Source organism: Triticum dicoccoides, chromosome 7A (genome assembly GCF_002162155.2).
Source record: "Triticum dicoccoides isolate Atlit2015 ecotype Zavitan chromosome 7A, WEW_v2.0, whole genome shotgun sequence".
Classification (NCBI taxonomy): domain Eukaryota; kingdom Viridiplantae; phylum Streptophyta; class Magnoliopsida; order Poales; family Poaceae; genus Triticum; species Triticum dicoccoides.
Window position 1 is genome coordinate 21,425,534 of NC_041392.1, and position 7,140 is coordinate 21,432,673.

Below are 7,140 nucleotides of genomic sequence, written 5' to 3' on the forward strand. Positions count from 1 at the left end.
ACGAGCTCGATGCACTCACTACAGAGCAAGTCATGACCAACTAAGCATACATCCATCAAGAATACACAAAATGCAAGCTAGACATGGCAAGAACAATAGCATAGCATGCACGGATCAACTACAACATCCTCGGCAAAATCGCTAACAAGTAGACAACCTGCCCAGTTTCACGAAGTAGCAAAAACAGAGCTCGATTGACTCAAGCTAGGATGCTCCATAATGGCAAAAAAAGACATGGACGGATAGAGCACTACAAGATTAACAAAACATCCTTACTGATCATCCTCAAAAGAGATACGGATCACTCGGAAACAACATGAACATATGGCCATACGAGATAAACAGCTCAAGGACTTAGTGGAAATGCTAAGTCCCTGAAATCAGCATTACCAAGTGCCTCACTTTGCAAGCTTGTGCTAGTCACCACACCCATCACAAAAATACATGGGTTGCACCTCTGGAAAGATGGCAAAACTCTTAACAAAACATATGTAGAGCATCAGGGCATATCATGCACACAATAATCATGGCAAAAATGACAAATGCCTAAATGGAGCAGCAGATCTGACAAATATCTCAAGTAGCACTCTTCTAACAGAATTTCGGGCATCAAGATGAACTCAAATGAAAATGATAAAATGGAATGAAATCATGTACTCTCTGAGGCGAACATTTTGATATGCTATATGTCCAAAACGGAGCTACAGATGCAAAGTTACGGCACGATGAACATGGGCACATGAACTAGGGTTTCGGGAGAAAAAGTCCACCGAGGCGATTTGGATCTGAGATCTGCATGCCTCCCGAGGTCGCTAGAGTTACTGTAGCACGCACTCGCCGGAGATGGCCTTGCCGCAGAGGAGGGGGGCGGAGTGAGGGAGCTCGCAGGGGACTTGGCCGGCCGGCGAGACGACGACGATCTGCGGCGGCGGGCGGCGTCCGGTGAGGAGCGGCGGCGCGCCGGCGTCGAGGCGGCGGGGCGAAGGGCAGCGAAGATCTGCGGCGGCGGGCGGCGGAGGAAGAAGCAACCGGGCGGCGAGGCGGCGGATGGGCCTCGGGGGCCCGGCTCGGGCCTCCCGAGACGTGGGAGGCGGCGAAGCGGTCCCGCGGGGACACGTGGCAGCAGCTGACTGGTTGGCGGTGGCGGGCGGACGCGTCCGGCTCCGTCCGGACGTGTCCGGTGGCGGCAGAGACGAATTTTTTTCGGGTTAGGAAGAGAGGAGATCCGCGAATTTCGGGGAGGGGATATAAATAGACATAGAGGGAGCTAGGAGAGTCCAAATGAGGTGCGGTTTTCGGCCACGCGATCGTGATCGAACGCTCTAGATGATGGAGCAGGTTTTGGTGGGTTTTGGGCCAAATTGGAAAGGTGTTGGGCTGCAACACACACGAGGCCTTTTCGGTCCCTCGGTTAACCGTTGGAGTATCAAACAAAGTCCAAATGGTACGAAACTTGATAGGCGGTCTACCGGTAGTAAACCAAGGCCGCTTGGCAACTCTCGGTCCAATCCGGAAATGTTTAATCCCCACACGTGAAAGAAAGGTAGAAATGACCACCGGAGGAGAACGAAGCGCCGGAATGCAAAACGGACAACGGGGAAAATGCTCGAATGCATGAGATGAAAACGTATGCAAATGCAATGCACATGATGACATGATAAGAGATGCATGACAACGACAACAACACACGGAGACAAAAACCCGAACCCGAGAAAATAAAATAACTTAACGCCGGAAACGGCAAGAGTTGGAATACATATTGGGAAAGTTACATCCGGGGTGTTACAATCGTGTCCTTCCTCCTCCATTGTTCGATCACCGGAGCCTTCACCCTCTCCTTCCGGACAATCGGTGTCGTTGAGATACGACAAGACATCACCTCCGCTGAGGATTATGTCCCCCAAGAACTGTTCTGTTTCCATGTCTCTTTGCTCCATAGTTTCTGCAAATATTACAACATGGCAATTAATATACAAACATGAGAGATGGATATATTAGTAGCAAACATAGACCTAGCTAGCTAATCACAACAAGGAATATTAATTAGTGTCCTCGACGCTTTCTACGGTTTGGGGTGGCCTCGGCAATGCTTCTAGGGTTTGGGGTGGCTTCGATGATGACCCACAGGTATAGGGGATCTATCGTAGTCCTTTCGATAAGTAAGAGTATCGAACCCAACGAGGAGTAGAAGGAAATGATAAGCGGTCTTCAGCAAGGTATTCTCTGTAAGTACTGAAATAAGTGGTAACAGATAGTTTTGTGATAAGATAGATTGTAACGAGCAACAAGTGACAAAAGTAAATAAAGTGCAGCAAGTTGACCCGATCCTTTTGTAGCAAAGGACAAGCCGGAACAAACTCTTATAATAGGAAAAGCACTCCCGAGGACACATGGGAATATCGTCAAGCTAGTTTTCATCACGTTCATATGATTCGCGTTCGATACTTTGATAATTTGATATGTGGGTGGACCGGTGCTTGGGTGCTGTTCTTACTTGAACAAGCATCCCACTTATGATTAACCTCTATTGCAAGCATCCGCAACTACAACAAAAGTATTAAGGTAAACCTAACCATAGCATGAAATATATGGATCCAAATCAGCCCCTTACGAAGCAACGCATAAACTAGGGTTTAAGCTTCTGTCACTCTAGCAACCCATCATCTACTTATTACTTCCCAATGCCTTCCTCTAGGCCCAAATAATGGTGAAGTGTTATGTAGTCGACGTTCACATAACACCACTAGAGGCTAGACAACATACATCTTATCAAAATATCAAACGAATACCAAATTCACATGACTACTCATAGCAAGACTTCTCCCTTGTCCTCAGGAACAAACGTAATTACTCACAAAGCATATTCATGTTCATAATCAAAGGGGTAATAATATGCATATAGGATCTGAACATATGATCTTCCACCAATTAAACCAACTAGCATCAACTAAAAGGAGTAATCAACACTAATAGCAACCTACTAGCACCAATCCCAGACTTTGAGACAAGAATTGGATACAAGAGATGAACTAGGGTTTGGAGATGAGATGGTGCTGGTGAAGATGTTTATGGAGATTTCCCTCTCCCGATGAGAGGAGCGTTGGTGATGACGATGGTGATGATTTTCCCCTCCCGACGGGAAGTTTCCCCGGCAGAACAGCTTTGTCGGAGCTCTAGATTGGATCTGCCAAGGTTCCGCCTCGTGGCGGCGGAGTCTCGTCCCGAAAAGTTCCTTCCTATTTTTTTTCTAATCGAAAGACTTCATATAGGAGAAGATGGACCTCGGAGATCCAGTAGGGGGCCCACGAGGTAGGGGGCGCGCCCTAGGGGGGGGCGCCCCCCACCCTCGTGAGCAGGGTGTGGGCCCCCTAGCCTTCATCTTTGGCGAGGATTTTTCTTTATTTATTTTAAGATGATCCATGGAGTTTCAGGACTTTTGGAGTTGCGCAAAATAGGTCTCCAATATTTGCTCCTTTTCCAGCCAAGAATTCCAGCTGCTGACATTCTCCCTCCTTATGTAAACCTTGTAAAATAAGAGAGAATAGCCATAAGTATTGTGACATAAAGTGAAATAACACTCCATAATGCAATAAATATCGATATAAAAGCATGATGCAAAATGGACGTATCAACTCCCCCAAGCTTAGACCTTGCTTGTCCTCAAGCGAAAAGCCGAAAACAATAAATATGTCCTCGTGTTTAGAAATAGAGGCGTCGATAAAAATAAAATACGGACATGAAGGCATCTTGATTATTCTCATAATAGCAACATATATAGATTTTGTGATATGATTACTTATATTCAAGTGATGATCTATTCACAATGCAAAAGTATAAATCATAGACCTTATTGGGCTCCGACAAACTATAATCTCTGTCATTAAAGCAATTGCAATTTATCATAACATTGGAAAGAGTCTATGTCAGAGCTAAAAAAGCAAGTCCACATACTCAACTATCATTTAGTCCTCCATAATTGCTAACACTCACGCGATACTTATGGTTACGGAGTTTTAATCAGACACAGAGAAAGATAAGGGCTTATAGTTTTTCCCCACAACCTTTTACCTCAAGGGTAATGTCAACAATAATGGTTCATGCTCCCCTACATCCAATTAGATATGTATATCATGTTCTTTCCAACATGCCGAGCTTGCCAAAGGATAGAATGAAAAAGAAAAGGTGAAGATCACCATGACTCTTGCATAAGGTAGAAGATAATAATAAAGGATAGGCCCTTCGCAGAGGGAAGCAGAGGTTGCCATGCGCTTTTATGGTTTGATGCATAAAATCTCAATGCGAAAGAACGTCACTTTATATTGCCCCTTGTGATATGAACCTTTATTATGCAGTCCGTCGCTTTTATTACTTCCACATCACAAGATCGTATAAAGCTTATTTCTCCCACACCAATCAATCATACATATTTAGAGCAATTTTTATTGCTTTGCACCGATGACAACTTACTTGAAGGATCTTACTCAATCCATAGGTAGATATGGTGGACTCTCATGGCAAAACTGGTTTAAGGGTATTTGGAAGCACAAGTAGTATTTCTACTTGGTGCTGAGAATTTGGCTAGCATGAGGGGGAAAGGCAAGCTCAACAAGTTAGAGGATCCATGACAACATACTTTATCTCAGATATAAGAAAGACATAACTCATTACGTTGTCTTCCTTGTCCAACATCAACTCTTTAGCATGTCATATTTTAATGAGTGCTCCCAATCATAAAAGATGTCAATGATAATATATCTATATGTGAAAACCTCTCTTTCCTTATTACTTCCTATTAATTGCAACAATGACCAAAGCTATGCTTGCCAACTCCCAACAACTTTTAATCATCATACTCTTTCTATGTGAAGTCATTACTCTCCATAAGATCAATATGAACTTTTTGTTTCTTTTTATTATTTTTCTCTTTCCTTTTATTCACCCAAGATCATGGCAAAATAATCAAGCCCTTGACTCAACACTAATCTTTATTATATATAGCTCACAGACTCGATTACATAGAGAGATCATAAAGCAAACTCAAAAATAGATCATGCCATAAAATTTATTCTACTAGATCAAGATACTACTAATAGGATCGAACTAAGAAAAACGGTAAAGATAGGAGTTGTGATTGTGATACGATACCGGGGCACCTCCCGCAAGCTTGGCAGTTGCCAAGGGGAGTGCCCATACCCATGTGATTATATCTCCTTTGTCGGTGAAGAAGGTGAAGGTGACGGATAATCGCACATCGAGCGTAAGAGGTCCTCCAGCTTGCGAATAATGCCCTTGAGTGCGACAATATTCTCCTTCAACAAAATATTTTCTTGTGTGAGATACTTGTTTTGAACACGAGCTAACTCAATCATCTTGAAAGCTTCGATCTCAGTTGGGGTAAGAAGGTTATGATCAATTTGAAGGGTGTCTTTTGTTGTTGGAGCTTGATCCTCCGTGGCCTTCTTGATCCTTTCATCCTTGTTGACCCTCGTGGGTTCTTCCCTCTTCATATCTATCTTCATTAGCCAAGTATCGTTGTCACCATTGTTGGAGGAGGGAGACGACATGATGCCTAGCCTGGAAAACCCTGACAGAAAACAGCTCGAAAGAAGAACAGAGGAGGTTTGCGTGATACGGGAGTCAAAACCTTCAAGAGAATATATAATGAATTTTTACCGACCAAAATACGTAATGTGCAAGAAAACAGAGTCCAGAAGGCAGACGAGGTGCTCACGAGGTAGGGGGCGCACCCACCACCCTCGTGGGGCCCTCGTCTCCTTCCCGGATTGCTACTTATTTTTCTATTTTTCTAAATATTCCAAAACGGAGAAATATTGCCTTAAAAATTGTATTGGAGTTGGTTTACTTACCGTACCACATACCTATTCCTTTTCGGAGTCTGAAACACTCCAGAAAGTGTCCCTTATGTATTCCTCCGGGGTTACGGTTTCAATAATATTGGTTTCAACGTTTAAAGGATTACCTGAGATATAAGGTTTGATTCTTTGACCGTTTACCACCTTCGGATTTGTGCCCTCGAAGTTGTTGATTTTTATGGCACCGGAACGATAGACCTCCTCGATAACATAGGGGCCTTCCCATTTAGAGAGAAGTTTTCCTGCAAAAAATCTTAAACGAGAGTTGTATAGCCATACATAATCACCTACATTAAACTCACACTTTTGTATCCTTTTGTCATGCCATCTTTTGACTTTTTCTTTAAACAACTTAGCATTTTCATAAGCTTGGGTTCTCCATTCATCAAGTGAGCTAATATCAAATAACCTCTTCTCACCGGCAAGTTTAAAATCATAGTTGAGCTCTTTAATAGCCCAATATGCCTTATGTTCTAGTTCGAGAGGTAAGTGACATGCTTTTCCATAAACCATTTTATACGGAGACATACCCATAGGATTTTTGTATGCAGTTCTATAAGCCCATAATGCATCATCAAGTTTCTTGGACCAATTCTTTCTAGACCTATTAACAGTCTTTTGCAAAATTAATTTGAGCTCTCTATTGCTCAACTCTACTTGACCACTAGACTGTGGGTGATAAGGAGATGCAATTCTATGATTAACATCATATTTAGCAAGCATTTTACGGAAAGCACCATGAATAAAGTGTGAACCACCATCAGTCATTAAATATCTAGGGACTCTAAACCTCGGGAAAATAACTTCCTTAAGCATTTTAATAGAAGTGTTGTGATCAGCACTACTAGTTGGAATAGCTTCTACCCACTTAGGAACATAATCAACAGCAACTAAAATATGTGTATATCCATTAGAGGCAGGAAAAGGCCCCATATAATCAAAGCTCCAAACATCAAACGGTTCAATAACAAGTGAATAATTCATAGGCATTTCTTGACGTCTACTAATATTACCAATTCTTTGACATTCATCACAAGACAAGACAAACTTATGGGCATCCTTGAAGAGAGTAGGCCAATAGAAACCAGATTGCAATACCTTATGTGCAGTTCTATCTCCAGCATAGTGTCCTCCATAACACTCGGAATAACACTTGCGTAGGATCTGTTCCTATTCATGCTTAGGTACACAACGTCTAATAACACCATCTACTCCTTCTTTACAAAGGTGTGGGTCATCCAAAAAGTAATGTCTCAAATCATAGAAG